This window comes from Lonchura striata, chromosome 1 (assembly GCF_050655825.1).
Source record: "Lonchura striata isolate lonStrDom1 chromosome 1, ASM5065582v1, whole genome shotgun sequence".
NCBI lineage: Eukaryota > Metazoa > Chordata > Aves > Passeriformes > Estrildidae > Lonchura > Lonchura striata.
In genome coordinates, this window is record NC_140703.1 from 103,864,823 (window position 1) to 103,883,285 (window position 18,463).

Consider the following 18,463-nt stretch of genomic DNA (forward strand, 5'->3'; position numbering starts at 1 on the left):
GCAGATCCTATTTGTGGATTTCTGTTTGACACTTGCACAGCGGATCCCTCACCTTGTTACCTGCCCTGGCAAGGTGACTGGGCAAGGCAGAGAGGGGTGGGAGGGTTACCCTGTGCACTGCTAGTGAGGAAAGTAAGAGACATCCTGAGTAGCACACCCAACACCTCTGCCTTGGAGTGGTTTGGCAGCTTACAGCTGGAGCAGGCAGCTGACACCCGGGAAGGAGGTGACATCACAGCTCTTTAAAGCTGGGAGGTAAGTGCTGACCTGCCTAAATTAGGGAAGTTTACACCTAAGCCACACAATCTAATGTGTCTGATTTGGGATTTTGTTTAAGGCTTGAATTCATTTAATCATACACTTAAAGACAATGCTATACCTGAGTATGACAGCTAATTTATTTCAGACTATTAAATCTGTTGCAGTATTTAGCTTTATCCACCCAAATGTATGTCCTTCTCATGGAATCTTAAAATTGCTCAGGTTGGAAAAGACTCCAAGATCATTGAGTCCAATCTTTGACTGAACACCACCTGTTAAATAAAGCAGTCATTTCTTGAACACATCCAGGGGTGACGACTCCACTACTTCAGGAGGGAGCCCATCCCAATGCTTAACAACGTTTCAGTAAGAAATTTTTCCTAATATCTAACCTGAACCTCCCTTGACACAGCCTGAAGTCATTTCCTCTACCCCTGTCACTGGTTGCCTGCCAGAAGAGTCCAACCCCCACCTGGCTACAGCCTCCTTTCAGGTCATTTTAGAGAGTGATAAATAATGTCTCTCCTGAGCTCCCTTTCTTCCAGGCTAAAGAGACCCAGCTGCTCCTCACTGACTCTCTAGACCCTTCCCCAGCTCTGTTGCCCTTCTCTGGACACATTCCAGCCCCTCAACATCTTTCTTGCAGTGATGGGTCTGGAAATGGACATAGGACTTGAGCTGCAGCCTCACCAGTGCCAAGTACAGGGGGACAATCACTGCCCTGGTCTTTGCTTAAGAAAATCATTGTGTGAATCAAAATCAAGAGCATAGATGGCTCCACAAGGCAAGGAGGAAGGGCTTTTTACTTGGAGCAACTGAGACCATTTAATTTTACTTATTTATCTTACTTGTTTGAGAACACTGAGGAGCATGTAATAAAGCAGAGGCATCCTCCATCATCTGCACACAAAAAAAAATCCAGACCAAGCTAACAATTTTGGAATATGGAAACTAGGGAAGAAAAAGCATCACTCTGAAAGCCTCCAGAGGCAAAAAAAGCTTTTAAAAAGAAAAACAAGCAAACAGTGTATGTGGGAAGACAAAGTTAGGGTATTATTAGGATTAAACTACATGCTCTTCTAGTCTGTATTCTCTACAGTCACTCAAGCCACAGTTCAGAATACTTTATAAAGCCAGTCAATCTTTTAGAGTAATCCACTGAAAATTCCCTTAATGTGCACATCCCAGATGCCTAGAGGGGTTCAGAGCACTGTGGCCCTTTTCAAGGGTCAAAACTTCAGTTCTTTGATATCAATGTACTTTTGCATGTTGTTAACAGTAATTCTTCTGTGGGTCAAAAAAGAAAAGCACAGTAAATAATCTGCATCATCCTGAAATGAGCCAAACTTAGAGCAGACTGTACAGCTTTAGGCTAAGGTTAGCCAAAACAGGATGAAGAGCCAAGCTCATGGAACAAGGGCTAGGCAGAAGGCTGTCTCAGGGCAGCACAGGGAGATAAAGGGGATACACCACCAAGACTGGGCAAAGTGCTGCTGCCTGGGATGTGGCAAAGTAGGGAAGGGATCTCCCTTTCTCCTTGTCTTGACTGAATAGACAGGCATTCACAAAGCAAGCAAAAATGCAGAGATGCCAGCATTTTATAAAGTGTTCCAATCCTGTCCAACTTATATAAGAATTAGAGGCTAATTCTGTACCCAGCACAGCTGTTTGAGGGAAAAACAAGGTGTCCATCTAATAGACATGTAAGAATGAGATTTCAATAAGCTACTCTATCAAACATAGTTCAAAATTTAAAGAGAGCATACAGATTTGCAACACAGCCAAGCAATGTTCTTGATCTGATCTTGAAGCTAATAGAACCAAGCATAGAAGTGACATGCATGAATTGCTTTCCTTTGCAGAAACCAGTTCTGGACTCCAGGACATACATAACAATACAGAGAGGACATAAAGACATGGACACTTTGACATGGATTAAAAACAAGCAAATACAATACTGTGATTGCATTCCTGAAGGTGAGCGACAGAGGGAGAAAAAGCATATTAGGCATGCATGTAAATTTACATGCAGAAAACTGATGGGGGGGGGGGAATCAAGAATGGAAAATGGAAATCTTGGATTGTGTTACGTCTTCAATACATTTGCTCCACTTACCTTGGAACTTCATTAAGAACTAGCTCATTTACAAGTAAAAGCCACAATATTTGAACTCCATCAGTAACACCATTTGCCTTATTTAAAATGTCAACACAGTAAAAATAAATAGCCCTCTAAAACAGGAGCAAAATACTCTGACTTGACTTTATACCACCACACAACTACAAGATCATCTGATTATCTACAGGACAAACAACACTTTGTTTTTGAGCTTCCCTGCTCAGTGGCACAAGACAATCTATCTTCTAGAAACAGCATTACTGCAGATGTTTACAGACAAACTACTAATAATACCATCATCATCTTCAAAAAACAAAATTTCTGGCTTATGAAAAAAAAATTTGCTTAATCTTGATTAAAACCACCCTTTTTTAAAGAACAAGTTTAAAAGTCCCTTTGAACATAAACCAATAAGACAGAATTCATTTTGGTATGGAGGATTACATTTATATCTGATTAAACCAGAAAATACTGAATAAGAAAAAAAGGCAATACTCTCTATATAATTAAATTTTCATTCTCAAAATTATTCCTAGCTTTAACAGATAATTGAAAATCTCTGCAAGCCTACACTGTGGCTACATATTTACTAAATGGAATGCTTAATCTGTACAAGAAAAAAAGCAGAACATACATAGTAGACCCTTAGATTTTACAAGAGACAGGCTTGACAGAGTTTTCCTTGTTGCATATATTCAGCAGAAAGTTACCTTTCAAATAGATTTGATACTTCACTGTGCAAACAATGGCTAAAAGCATTTATAAATTTTTAATTTTTAGAATTAATATCAATAACTCTAACATGACCAATATAGCTTCTCTCTAAAAATAAATCATACATCATATTTAGGAAATACTTAATCACAAACCCTTAATTACTGGTTTTTAAAAATGTTTCACTAACATGTATTGCATAGAAAACTTCCACAGAAAACCAGCTTCTGAATGATCATTAATACTAGTCAGAACAAAAGACTTTTCACAGCTACAGGCAGCTTCACTTAACTGTGAGGACACAGGATCTGAGAAGATCCCAGCCAAACCCATCCTCACAAGGTCAGGAACTGTCTGCAGGGAAGGCTGCTACCCCATGAACTGGCCTTCCCCAGTGCTACTGGGTAATTCAAAATACCTCTTTGTTTATAAACTGTCTTCCATAGGCATTATTGCTGACATCTGCCTGTGCCAATGGACACTGAAATTCATCTGTCATTTACTGCTCAGTAACTTGGTGCTCACCTTTCTAACAAGCTTTAGTGACTACTCTTTACATGACTATTCTTAAAACCCTATCAACAGGAAACCCCAACACAGTATTCACATATTTTTTCACATCAATCATCAAATCACCAGACAGTAAAGAGCTTTAAAGATATTTAGTGCCTTTGATGACAGTTTCTACAAACATCTTATAGAAAAGCCAAGCATATTCCTTCTGGATCACTCCACTGTGCCTGTTTGCTGACCTCTTGTGAGAAGCCCAATTGTACAAAATATATTCCCTTACAGAAAGCTCATAGGCTCTTCTCAGCATATCATATGTCACCTACTCTGTTTTATGCTTGAAACCTTTCATTTTCCGTTCTTCACTTCTCTAGAGTTTTTAAACCTTTGTATTAAGGATAATTCCTCTAGCATCAAATATAATTTAAGCAATATATCAAGGTATATTCCATTTTAAGAAAGACTTGAACAAGAAATACCCATAGCTCCTCCACACACAGCACTAAAGCAAGTAACTAAGCTTCAGTGATGCAGCCTTATGTCTCTTGACTGCTCCTTTCACACATGGACCATTTAGCAACCTACCACAAAGTCTGGCAGGGTCTGTATCAAGGGTGACATGTTCACTGTTCTTTTTATGCCTTTACTAGTTTGCTCCTCAAAAATACTTGCCTGGCAATTTTAAATTTTTTTAAATGTTCCAGAGATTATGCTCTCTCCCATGGTCTTGTTTAGATATATTTCCCCCTTGTTCCTTTCAATATATTCCTTTACCCTGCTGTTTAACTGTTATTTAAGGATTCAAACAAAACACTACTTTGATAGACTTTGTTTTTTCTTTGGGAGAAAAGACATTATTTTCTATTGTAGGAAAAAATGCACAAAGTCTTTAATATTTTTGCTCAGTTGAACTGTGCATTAGGAGCACAACATAAAAGGCAGTCCCTGTCCCCCAGTGATTATAGTTATAACAGTAATAAGGCATTAAAAATTACATAAGGCAGTTCTGGCAGGAGAACTGGTCAAAGATAAAATACCTGTATTTAGCAAATTATGCAGAAAAAGAGGTTTCATTTATTCAGAGATTTGGAGCATCTGTAATGGCTTCATCTCCAAAGCAAGGGGCTACACAGCCTGCTAATTCTGTGGCCTTCTAGTTGTATCTGGAAAGTAATCTTACATCCACCAGGAAGCCCATAATAAGCAAAACACGTACCCAATATCAAGGTCCAATACACAGAATGAATACAGTATGTTAAGTCTTAATCTTCATGACTACCCTCAATTTAGCAATAAAAACACCCTACATGGATAAACAATTTGTATAATCAAAACAAAACTCAAATAAAAACCCTGAAGTTTGATGATTTTTAGGGTATTTAAAAAATATTTTAAACTTAAAGCTTAAAACCTAGTCCCAAATGCTTTGCTGAGTGACAGACTTTGCAGGAATCCATGTATATATAGGTCTACCTCACACAGACTTTTCTAAAACAGGGACTGACAATTCTCATAACCTCTATCCCACATTTCTATTTAATTACTATATTGTAAAAAGCTGAAACGCCACAGTGTTTGCTTAAGTGGCACGTGTTGTAACCTCAGTGGTCAAAAGTTATAGTGATATACAGTATATGTGGAACAGTAATTCTTTTGATGATTAGAATAAGCTTTCAGAGCCAGAGAACAGCATGACCAATATCTTCATGACACATCAACATATCTATAACTGAAAGTGAACATCGTATGAAATTTGCCCGCCTTCTTAAAAATAGGAGATTTAAATAAAGTGATAAGTGGTTTGAATGATTACTAACAACCAACTCAGTGGTACCAAACCAGCAGCCTCCTGGCACATCCTGCCCATCACACAGGTCACACAGATCACAAGCAGCTTTCCTTTGCCTACATGGGGCATTTCAGGTCACACACCAGGGAAGGTCACAGGGGTACTGAGGAAGACAGCAGCTTGGAACAAACTGCTGCCACTGGAAAAGTCCCACTGATTTACATCTTTGTGAGTCAACAAAAGGCTTCTGAGAAAGGCTGGCTGAGCTGGGGCTCCATGAATTGCCAACCTGTAGCAACACACTGCTACAGAGGGGAAAATGTCAGAGCAGATTGCCACTTAACCTTTGCAACAAAAATAGTAAAACCTGACTTGGAAACAGTACCCATCTTCCTGCCCCTGGGCTCGCAGACAGCAGCTTCAGCAGTGCACAGAGGGGCCACAACCAGCCCTCCTGTGCCTCTTGAGCATCCTCAAAGCTGAGCAGTGCAGACTAAAGCAACTGCTACAGCTGTCACCGTATCATGAAGTGGATGGCAGCCACAAATTGTCTCCTCATTTGCAGAGCAGTACATTAGGACAGGTACAGCACCTGCAGGGTACCAGGAAGGGTGAGATTCAGCCTAACTGCAGCTGCCCAAGTACACAGCCGCTCAGCTCTGAGAGCCAGCAGTTCTCAGCCTCCCTCTCACCCATTTTACAGAGAGCTGGGGTACTTCTCAGACCTGTCACCTCCTCCTGAGGGAGGAATTCAGAAGTGCATGTTGCACTCTACTCAAAGGGAGCCCAAGACAACTAGGGTAGACAGATGTCAGACGAATTCTTGCAGAGAGCCTAATCGTGCACAGTAATGCAATTTGTGCACTCTCCCGCCAGTGAAGCATTAGGGCATGTACAGGGAATGGCAGGATTTTCTACAGGTATATTCAAAATACAAAATTTTGAATATGAGCAGGCAAATATATTAACTTGCCTGCTCATTAACAGCTGAAAAATGACACTGCACATGTAATAGCAAAAGAGGAAGCTTTTATTTAAACTTTTCTTTTTTGGGGGGCGGAATCTCAAAACTCTACATTTTTATTGATGACAAAGGAAGAACATTAAGCAGCTGAACATGTACCCCTTCAGGGAAGGGACATTTAATGGTAAGTTTTCAGCTAAGGATCAAATGCTTCTAAAAGAGCTCTAAAATTAGGATTTCTAACAATTTGACTATCTAAAGCTCATATTTTTCTATTCCATTACATATTACTCTACACAGCACCATCAGCCTTTGGGTTCCTGAATGAAGGCAGCACTTCTACACTGTCAGAGGAACAGACCTCAAGGAAATGAAAGGACAGAACAGCAGGACTGAGAAGAATGGAAGAAACCAGCTAAAGCATCTTAGCAAAGGAACTGAAATACTACGCATTTAATTTCATAATTATCTCCTTGGACTGCTAAAGAAATAAAACAACCTCAAAACTGACTAATGAGAACTGAAACATTTAAGCAGAATGCCTAAATAGATGAAATTAACCCAGTTCCTGATGTACCACTGCCAAATCTGCATTTGACAATATCTTCTTCAACTGTGATAAACATGTCTAAGTGTTCATTAGTGGGTACTGTTTAGCTGAGTTTCAAAAATTAATTAACACAGTAATAGCAGCAGCTTTCCAATATACACTTCCAGGTTCAGTCCTTGCTCAAGATGAATGCTCAGAGCAGCATGAAACAGAGAGAGCTCATATCCTCAGAGATTAACCTCAGAGATAAGAAACAAACCCAAAGAGAGTTCCGAGTTTTCCCTTTAATGAAAGCACAGCAAGAGCGATGCTTGCAAAAGGTCACAAGGAAACAACAGCAGTGCAGTAATGCCAACATAAAATTCTCAACCTTTTTTTAATCTTAATCCCATTATTCTTTTTCCCATCATGACAATAAATCCCACTGAACCAAAGGGATGCACACCATTTTCTTTCCTGGGACTGTGTGTAGAAGAATTCCAAATACAAATAAACACAGGACACTTCAGAAGAACTCTTCTGTGAAGAACTCTTCATATATATGCACACATAAAAACTGCAGAAGTTAAATCTGTTAACAGAATGAAAAATAACAAACAGTAAGGAAAAAATAGTCTTACTGAACAGCATTTTCATTCTGTTTACATGCAGGATTAAAGATTACTAAGTCAATACAGTAGATGTTTCAGTATGCAACTTCATGCATTGATTTTCTTTTCCAGGAACATCTAATAGAAGCAGGATGCTCTTTTTAAAAGATCCTTTTATAAGAAAAGATTTGACTAAAGGAAAGAAAAGAATCAATACACAAACCTCTTACGTTTTTACATTTATAAATATACAATAGGACTACAATGAAAATCAATGTAATACTCTCTAATAATGACTTTTCTTCACAGAATAAGAATGTATATGGACCCTGTTTACTGTTTAATTAATGTATAATATTCTTTATTAAGCATGGGTTTGCTCAATTTTAGCTTAAGTGTCTTATTTGTTCTCCATAGTTTTTGAGAGCTTCAACACTAAAATGATGAGCTTCATTCCTGCTTTTAAGTCAGCATCTCTAAACGCAAAAAAATATACCCACCCACTTTCCAATGTCTTGTCTCCTCTCCAACACCTTTTTTTGGTCTTTTTAAAATTCAAGTGATTAAAGAGCTCTATGCCCTTCTAGAAGATCAAGTCTCAGTCACTGATCAGCAAATGTGCCTTCCTTGCAAAACTCAAACCTCAATAAGTAAGCTAAGTAGAAAAAAACATCAAAACAAATGTCATAAGTTAGTGACTTCAACTAATAAAGATTTTTTTTACAGTAGATACGCAATATTGGAGAAAAAAAAAAATCAATCCATCTTAAAAAGGATTAAGAAAAGCAATACCAATTGCTCATTATTGATAACATATACATATCCACAGCCATGTCTTGGTAGCATCAGCTACCAAAACAGCATACTATATGTAAATAGCACCAAATAATACCCTTTTCTATTGTTCCCACACAAGACATCAGTGTGAGCTTCCTACCATTTTCCCCTCCTTGACAATGTTCTTCAGAAACAGGCAGCTGCACAGAAAAATCACTGAATAACTTGCCAGAACTTACGCAAGTATAGCTGAAGCAGAGATCTTATTTGTTTTCAGAAGAACCTAGAAGCTTCTACAGAAAAATGAAAGAAAAACTGGATTCCTTCCTTACTACTGATATTAGAGCTTTCAATCCTGGGCATGCTACCTCAACTACAGTTCATTTCAGTCATGCTTTAAGACTTAGGCTACAGTAGGGTTAATAAAGGCATAAAAGTCAGATTACGAACATTTTCATGATATAGTTCAAATGCAGGTTTTTGAAACTGAAAGCTTTCCATCATTGCAATAAGTTGAAGTTAACCCCATGCTACATTGCAGCTGCTTATACATCAACACAAGGTCTGTCCACAAGACACATGGATGCTCAGTGTCTCAGCTTTGAACTGTAGAGACCCCACACCTCCTCACTTTCCTGAAATCAAGTACAAGATTCACCTTTGTTTGTTACAGTTTCTTCCCTTATCACCTTTTCTAAGCATTCAGCTACCTGCAGCTTTACACTCCTTCTCAAAAAAATGTAGTTCCAACTATTCCTTCCAACTTTTCCTAAAATAAAGTGGGCTGTTCATACTATCCCTGCCAACACATACTGCTCTGTAGTCCAGCCCCTGCCTCCACACACATGTATGAGGGCATTTAAAAACCTCCTCTGCCAGAACACATTTGACTACTACCCTCATTCTGTCAGCCAAATGAAACTACGCCACCTTTCATTTCACTGTATTTTAAAAGACAAGACATGAAAATAGTAAGGGAAATCTTCACCTTTCTCAATAGTTTTCTGTTCCAAAGTTTAGCTTTCCATCTCCTCCACGTCTGTGCTGTGCAGAAAAAAACCCTCACTCCTCCTGTCTGCAATTTGTTCTGCCAGCCTCTTAAAAAGCAAACACCCTCATGCTACAAGCAAAGTGTTAAGAGCTGATAGTTCTCTATACTTAGCAGGCAATCTGTATTATATACAGATTATATAGACATATATTATACCCTCTAAATAGGATATAATATATCCTGTTTTCAAAGGCAAAAAAAATTAACTATTTTACATAACACTCAAAATGTGACCTTAGTCTCCTCCCTTATTTATATTGAACTGAACTTTTTGTCAAGTCAAATAAAACAAAGCTAAATAACAAGAACATTTTTATAATTACTTTGAAAGCTCTTAAATCTGAACCTAAGCAGTTGTACTTGGCCTCATAAATTCCCTTCCCCTCAAATTTGCTGAAAAAAAAAAAAATCTGCCTTCGGGCATGTAAGGCTCTGACAGTGCCTGACAGTTATGGCTCCCAGTGAGAACTGCAGCTCAGCTAAGCAAGAGAAAAGGTGTTTTTCCAGATAACTACTGCATATCCTATCTTAGTAACTTAAATCCTGATACACTGAAGGACAGAATGTATGTGCTTGGAACAGATCTGGTATTTGCTGATGCTGTAGGTGGCAGCAGGACCTCTTACTCTCTCCTAGCTCTGGCACCCTGCAGAAACATCTTAGAGAAAAACAGCAAAGCTGCCACTGCTTTAATGATACAATACACTTGACACCATTAAATTCCTTTCTCCTAAAGAAATAGCAGAAGCCTAGAACAGTAGAGTCCCTGCAAACAAAGTCACAGCAATGTGCCTGCCTGCTCCTTTAGCTCCAGATGTGCCCACAGCCTGGTGCCATAAATCCCACCACAGCAAGACCAAAAAATCCAAGCTTGCTAAGTGTTATCACTGACATTTTTACTTCTTCCAGCAAGATTTCATCTGACATTTTAACTTGACAGAGGAAGGTCTCAAATGAGGAAAGTGGAGATTGCACCATGTTTTGCCATACAAGCTAACCAGTAGTGCCATTTATCTTTACAGTGCAAACCCAGGTGAAAAACCTAGGAACAAATTAACAGCAGTACATGAGAAAAGAATCTTGCCTGCCTACTTAAATGCACTTAATAGACTCAGAAATTTATTAATATTTAGCAATTATTGCAAGAGTGTATTCAAAAGATTGCTATCTCCAGCATTTATGAGGAATCTGAAAACTGCATACAATGATGATACATGTCAGCAATTCTCTCTTGGTTTATTCTTCTAAAAATCATGAAGTATACATCCAAAACATACTGATATGAAAGATTTGTCAAAAGGGGATTTTTGCTTGGGTTGGGGTTTTTTGTTTATTTCTTTTTTACACCAATTTTGTTTTTCTTTGCTAATCTGAAATTCCACTGTTACAACTCTAGTTAATAAAATGACTCACCAGGGTTGCTTCATTAGGTGAAAGTAATTTTGGATATAAGCACAGAAAATCTAAAACCCATCAATGGGTTCTATATTTCGTCCTAAACCCCAAGAGATGTGTCTTAATTTCACCTAGTCAGTTCTTGAAACATAATGGCAAATATCCACCTGCAACCCCACTAGAATACTTTTCAAAGCAAAATTCCCACACTCTTGTCTAGGGCTTCTCTAGAACCTGAACTGAGTTGACCAGAACCACCCTGAGCAGTGGTTGCCACCCCACAGCACAGCTACAGCAGAGTAAAAGATCACAGGTGCTGTGCCCCAGTATAAAATCCTGTGTGTCTGTAAGAGCAGGAACCAGCTGCTGCCTCAAGAACCTCAGTGCTTATGCATCCACTTGTCCTATTTTTTTCTCCTCTCTACTTCCACGTATCATGAACCAAGCTGCTCCTTCTCCAGACGGATGGACAAAGAACCTTGTTTGTTTGGACTGTAATTGGTTGCTCTAGTAAGAAGAGGTCATCTGTCCACAAACCTTGCCTCACTGGAAAGATGGATTCATTGTGGGTTTCTCAGCAAAGGCAGCTGACTGTGAAGCTCCTTGGCAGGACTGATTGGACAAAGACTAACTGTGGGCAGAGCAAAATTCAGGACACACCTGTACAAAGAAAGGCTTTTGTTTGACTGTGCAACAGAGAGCAGCTCTGCTGAATGTGGAGCCCCATATCACCAAACATTCAGGCTGAAAGCCAGCACTTACACAGGAATCCTACACTCTTCCAGAATTTTGCTTCACATGTAGATACAAACAAAAGTCAGGGCTTGAAAAACCTGCCTACCCATAGCAAGGGAAAAGAGCAGAGGGATGAATAGGATGAGTTGGCTGAAGAAATAGAAACCAGTAAATATTCTGGAAAAGGACAGGAGTCAGAGATGCAGCAAAAGCCACATGCTGTCCTGCATATGTAAGAAGAAACTCGGAAAGAAGGGAAGTGTAGGTCTACACACACACAAGAAGGCTGCTCTCTAAGCCTCAGCTGACAGTAGAAGAACAAATGGATTCATCTGGGCTAAAGGCAATGGGACAAAGAAAATTACAGATGTATCACCACAAACAGCCAACTATACCCACCTTCGCTACGTAATGAGGATTAATGTTATAAACAAAAAACCAAAACTAAACTAAGACTTTTTTTCAGTAGATCAGCATGCAAACTTCTTACCTGAGAATACAAATGAGATTTGAAATTAACTTCTCCCAAACAAGCAAACATTTTAGTATTTCTCCTGTGCATAGGCAAGAGGACCATCTAAATGGCAAGAAAGACATCTTTTTGTCTTTGCTTTAGTACTCTTTTATTGATGCACCAAACATTTCTGAATCAAAAGGAGACAGCTGACTAGCAGCAGATTAAGAGACTTTTTCTTGATTAAACATTTGAAGACTCAGGGGCAGATTACTTCAGTGTAACATGCTTCATTAAATCCAGAACTAGGAGTCAAATCCTGTACCACCTTCTCAGAGCAGAGCTAATGATGCAGACTGAAAATATTTTTCTCTACAAACCTGACACCATCAGATCTTATCAGCTTGTATAAATTTTGACACAGGAAATTCCCAAAGATCCCAAACTGTATATTCAAAGAATGTTACTCTAGCTCTACCCACAAATAAATAGGTATGTTTATTTATTTCCCTGTTCCCCAGTAACAGCACTTGGCACTGACAATGGTGAAACTACTTTTTTTTTTTACTGAATGACACCCAAGAAGAACAAATTTGTTTTATTCTGATAAGGTACAAGGTAATGGACGAGATTACACAACTGGAAACAGAAATGGATGGCTGAATGTTTCAAAATCTAAAATGTTGGAATTAAAGCTAGCTTTGAGCTGCTGAACAGTCTTCCATATTCTTTAAGAATTTTGTTTCTTGGGGCTTTTCAGTTGTACAAATTTATGAAGGACTGTATAATATAATCAGCTTGAAACACTGCTCCTCAGGATCAGATCCAACAGCTCTCAGCCATTGGGGATGAAGGTCAGAATAGGAAAATTACATCTTCCAAGTACTACTTTATACCATGGAAGTTTTGACCAGAATTTATCAAGATGTGTGCATCACCAGGAGATATCTGGATTCGTTGCAGTGTGAAATAGCCATTAGCAAAGCATCTTGCGAACTTTTGCCCCTCTACTTCTCCAAGTCTGTAACTTAAGTAAGCATATCACACTTGCAACACATTAACAAAGAGCTGCTCTGAAGAGTAGGAAAACTCTCCTCAACCTATTTGCTTTTGTTACTTTTGATTTTCAAAGAGCTCTTTGATATGGTGATTCTCTATTTCTGAACAGCAATGCCTGAAGCAGAGGTTAAACAGCATGGAATGCGTTTTCTTTTCCTTTCCACCTTTTTCCTATTCATGGTCTCTGCCTCCCCTGCAGCTGCCACAAGAAAAACTTGAGAGCTACTTCAGCCCTCTGGGGTCCCACTGCAGGAGGCAGGTGGGCTGGTGAGAGGTAAATTCCTGCTGGAGCCCATCTGATGGGCTCAGTCTCCTCCATCACGATTTTCTCTTCCTCCACTCCCTAGGCTGGATGGAATGGAGTGAGCTCTGCTGGGGCAGCAAGAGCAAGAATTATTGTATTGAGCGTAATTATGAAATCGGGGCAAGAAGCAGACCACAGCATGGGAATATGTACATATGGAAGATAAAATCAAGATTTCTCTTCTGGATACATCTCTAAGTCCTCCAACTATAATTTGAGGGACTCTAGGAATCATACTGGAAGCTTGCTGTTGATCTTACACCCCTCCATTAATGCCCATTTCTAGGCATCAGCGAGGATAGCAGGGAGACAGTTCCTCTCACTAAGGTGGCCACCCTTATGACCTTGTAGGCAGTACTGAGTGGGTGAGAATAGGGAAGGAAAAAAACACCATTAGAGAGAAAAATAAGCCAACTTCTAAAATCTTAAGAGTTCTCCTAATAGGGTCTCATTTTATCAACAGCACAGATGCACCATTATCAGCAAGTAGGCACCAGAAGATCTATGTAGTGCAGGGGGTTTTCATCAACAGAGAATTTAGTGACCTTCCAGGAGCATCACTGTGCTATTTTAAACACCCTTTCAGTTGCTACATGGCCTGTAAGCTTGTCACTATGCTTTAGGGAGCACTCACTACAAGGAGGTTGCATGAAGACTTTCCTTATAGTATTCAGTCCATCTTCCACACTTCAAACAGACCAGTCATGACAAAACTGGATCTGAAAGTGGATGTGCTTGTACTGTGTAACATGATTTTCAGTTCCATTCACACATGATTTGGACAATTTCATCACAGACTAAATATATTAAATTTCTAAGATCAGCTACTTTTTATTACCTCTTTTGGCTGTATGAGACTTAAAGGAAGACTGGATAATGGCAGTAACTCTGTCATAAGAACAGTGATTGCAAAAACCTCAGAGGCAGAAAAACCCCAACCCAAAACAGGGAAAACATACTGTAAGGCATGAAAGAGATGCAAAACTGCCCATAGAATATAAAAATTATTACAAAACCCAAGCTATTTCCATTATCTGTAAATGCCTCAATCTGTTCTGTTATTCCTGTTTCAAATTTTCTTTCAGTTCTGCGACTTGATAATGCCATAAAAAAGCAACCTCTCTCCAAAATACTTTCTCTATACCATTTCTTCCCTATGCAGTGCTCAAACATTCTCATTTAGTGCCGTAACCTGGCCTCAACAAGCCATGAAACGCATCCTGGCTCACAACCCTGCAACACAGCATTCACATCCAGAACCTCATCAAAAACTCATTTATGCCAACAGAAGGTCACCCTCTTGTTTCACTGCACCATTAAAACCACTTCCTCTGACTACTGAAAAGTGCCATGTTTACTTGTAACCACACCACTTAGTGCCACTCGACCCAGGAAACATAATGGAAATACTTACATCTATTAATAGATCATTAAGCATATGGCAAAAATATGTCCTGCGGCCGATACACGGTATCAAAAGTCAAGACACTAGCATCAAAGTAAAGCCCCACTGGCTCCCTTCCCTTCAGGAGAGGGAAAGGAGAACTAGCTCACCCACCATTTATTTTGGCAATCATCATTTGCTCACTGTTTAGCAACATCTTAAGAGGCCTAACAGCACATTCCAGTTCTCTCCCTGAGGTTTCTTTCCCCTGACACAGAGTGTGGGTCTGCACACACACACAGATGCCACATTCAACACAAACAAGGGAATGAAAACTGGCAAGATGCAGGCAAGTCGCCAGCAAAAGGAAAGCACTTCCATTTGTTGATACCACCCTCCCATGGGAAGGGAAACCAAATCCCTTAACTTAAAATATGTAAAAATCACAGTAATGATGTGTGGATAAACACTGCAATATTGTCTTATTTTCCCTTCTGAGACAAAAGCAAAGGGCCTTTCTTGGGTGATTTGTCATGCAGCAAGCTTAAGAGCATAAAAAATATTTTTGTTTCACATGGCTGGAGTTTTTTCAAAATTAAATTATTTTATTCCCCAATATAATTAGATATTGAAAGTTTATTCCAACTCAACAATCAAGGCTAGTTTATTCAAACTGGAGTATTCTTCCATCTCTCACTTGATCTATCACTAAAGTGAGAAGGCACCAGAGCCCTGCCTGGATCCCTTCAGCATTCCGGCTGTGGTTACAACCCCAGGCATGCAACAGCACCTTTGGAAAGTTTGCACCTTTTTCTTTTTAGTGTAGCCACATGAAGAATTTCAGTATTCCACACCCACAAGCAAAATTAATTTCAAAGTATAAATATTTGAATGAGCATTTTTCTGAAATAATGCAGAGCCTTGATGGCTTCTGCTTGGCATGAGATGAGTAATTTGATAATTCATATAGATTGAACTGGGTGTACTTGCAGATCTTCCTAAGTGAACATAAAACCACAATGCATCCTCCAGCATCTGGCACCAAAACATACAAAATGCTACTGACTGTAGTAGCATTACTACTATGTTCCTGAAGTTTTTTTATATGTTTATATGCTTATATATATATATATATATATATATATATATATATATATGGTATCATGTATTTTTATCTGACACACCCATTCACATCCTATCAAAATCTCGGTAGAAGTAATGAATTCTCACTCATGTTATTTATTGAAATCCCTACTAGGAAAAAGAAGTTTCCAAGAGAAACTATTCAACAAAGCAAACTAGATTTATGAAGTGTCATATAATTTCTTCTAAACTGGTTGAATGCACAACACACCTGTGATGGGGGCATAAAATCCTTTGTCCTTTTTGTGCAAGCAGATGTATTACCATGCACAAAGCCAAAAAGGCACCTGGCTCTGGCACAAAATAACAATGCAGAAAATACCCCAGACTAAAATGCTCATCATATCACACCAAGTTAATACATATTCCATGGACTGGTCCTCTTGGAAGGCAAATTCAAGCACACAGGAATACAAAACAACATCTAATTACTACTGAAGTTGTTAACTTTGAAATCTTGGACAATTTCACCTATTTATGTACTCAAAATACAGAAAATTTTGAGTTTACAGATTTTTCACAAACCAGAGAAAAGGATTTGAATGTACAACACTGCATCAAATGTGTATTTACTCTTGTAAGGAACAACAGAGCTCAAAAAGTTAAATACTACATGATGCACAGGAAACAATTGCTTCTGTTAAATCATTAGAAGAAATTGAGTTCAGCATTGTTTTTCCAACTGGTCCAATCAAAAAGCACATAAATGTAACACTGGAACACAAAAATCTGCATTTTACACATTGTAAAGGAATGAATATAACAAAAGTGAAACATTAATACCAAAAGTTTGCTACTGGCATCTTTATGCCAAGAAAAGTAACATGAAAACACAGTGAGAAAATAAACTTTAGCACACAGAAAAACAGTTTAAAGCACACCCAAGCAAACAGCTACCACAGCACGACTGTGCAAACCCTGCACAACATCAGGAATACCTCCTCTATTCATCACTGCTTTGGACCTTCTCACTGAAAAACTGCTAAAACAACAAACACCTGCTGTGTAACTGAAGTTTATGCAAAGATCACAGAAATGCTTTATCAATCTCAGCAAAGCAGACGTTTGTCTGCAGCACCTCAATACTACAAGAATAATCAGCTCCCCCTCGATCAAAGGAAAGCAGACACAAACACATGAAAGAAGCAGCAAAAACCTTCAGATATTCAAGTGCAAAAGAAAATTTACGTTCCAGAATTTAGGGCAAAACAGTTTGATCTGGCATTTGGCAAACAAAGATGACATGCACACAAATAATACATTAAATGAAAAGAAGCACAATACTTCACAAAACTTCAGATCACAGAGGGCACAGATATTAAATAATTATGGGAAAGTGTAACCACTGTGGATAATGTATTTAAGAGTTACAAGAAGAAAATTATGAAAACTAAGAATGTGACCAACAAGCATTTGAATATATTAGTTCATTACAACTGCAAAAAGCCTGAAATGCACATGCATTATATATGTACATACACAGAGTACAACTCAAAGCCAGAAGAAATTCTGCATGAAACATTTGGATTACCATTTAACTACAACAAGAAGTACTTTACTAAGATTCTTACAACATTCAGATCCACAGAGAGTGCTAGGGTTTTAGGATCTTGACAGTTTCATGACACAAATGAAGAAAAACAATAGTGTATTATTTGAATGACAAAGTCTGTCAGATGCATTAGTCTTTAAAACAACATAACAATAATCTTGACCGGGATTTTAATGGTTAGATAGATTTCCACTTTGTGAAACACACTTATCTCTTATCTTTATACAGTGACACATCATCATCATTAATCATTGTGGAGATAAGATACAGTGAAAGGTATTTCTAAATATCCTATCTAAAGTCAGCCCAGGGTAATGTGACTACCCAAGATTTCAAGTCACTTTTTTCACTAGGTAAGCTGCTTGAACAAAAGTATATTGGGAAAACTGATACATACCATGTTCCTACTTGCACTAATTCCAGGCATAGAAAATACACCAATAATATATCAAGTTGTGATGAAAATACCAAACACGAGTAAATTGCAGCAAAATAACTCAGAAATTATGTAAAATTACCTAAAACAGGCAGATTAAAATAAACCCTGTGACAGTACTGAACTTTGTTTTTGATTATTCCAATAACCTTGGCTGAGCATTACTACTCCTTCCACTGTTTAAGCATATTATTCAGATTTTCCCTCTCAACCAGCAGATGTCCACAATAAAGTTAAATCTGAGTGTGTAATACAAGTAACTAAATGCAGTTAGCATTTCCAAAATTTGCATTAGCTTTCTGATCAGTTTCATCTCTCTCCAACCTGTACAGTCCAGTTATTTATAAAAATTCCATAAAACACTATCTTAAAAAAAAAAAAAGCATTATATAAATTGATGTAGAATCTAAACTGATGATTATTGCTTCTAGGATCTGCTCAACAGCTTGAGCCAGTCATAAACAAAGAGCTGGAAGCTGCAATGCCCTATCAGAGAGCTGGTGCAAAAACCTGATTTCATGAGCAGTGGTCAAGAAAACTAAAAAAGAGCCAAACAAGCTACTCAATAATCCTGACACTGGGACCTTCTTGCAAAGGTGAAACACACAAGAAGGAAATAAAATGGTTTTTTCCTATCACTTAAGCAGTCCAGAACCGAACAGAATTTAAAGCCTTG

The 18,463-nt window shown here is 38.4% G+C and overlaps 1 protein-coding gene across 9 annotated transcripts in view; it reads right to left on the minus strand.

Moving 5' to 3' along the window:
- MAP7D2 (MAP7 domain containing 2) overlaps positions 1-18,463 on the minus strand; it is an 81,175-nt gene that overhangs the window by 59,223 nt on the left and 3,489 nt on the right. For 3 of the 9 annotated variants that reach the window (XM_085559447.1, XM_085559473.1, XM_085559439.1), the window contains exon 2: positions 7,353-7,478. The exons of the other annotated variants lie outside the window; for them this stretch is intronic. The gene's annotated coding sequence lies outside the window, so the exon portion shown is untranslated. The remainder of the gene's footprint in view (positions 1-7,352; positions 7,479-18,463) is intronic. 9 annotated transcript variants of the gene reach the window in all.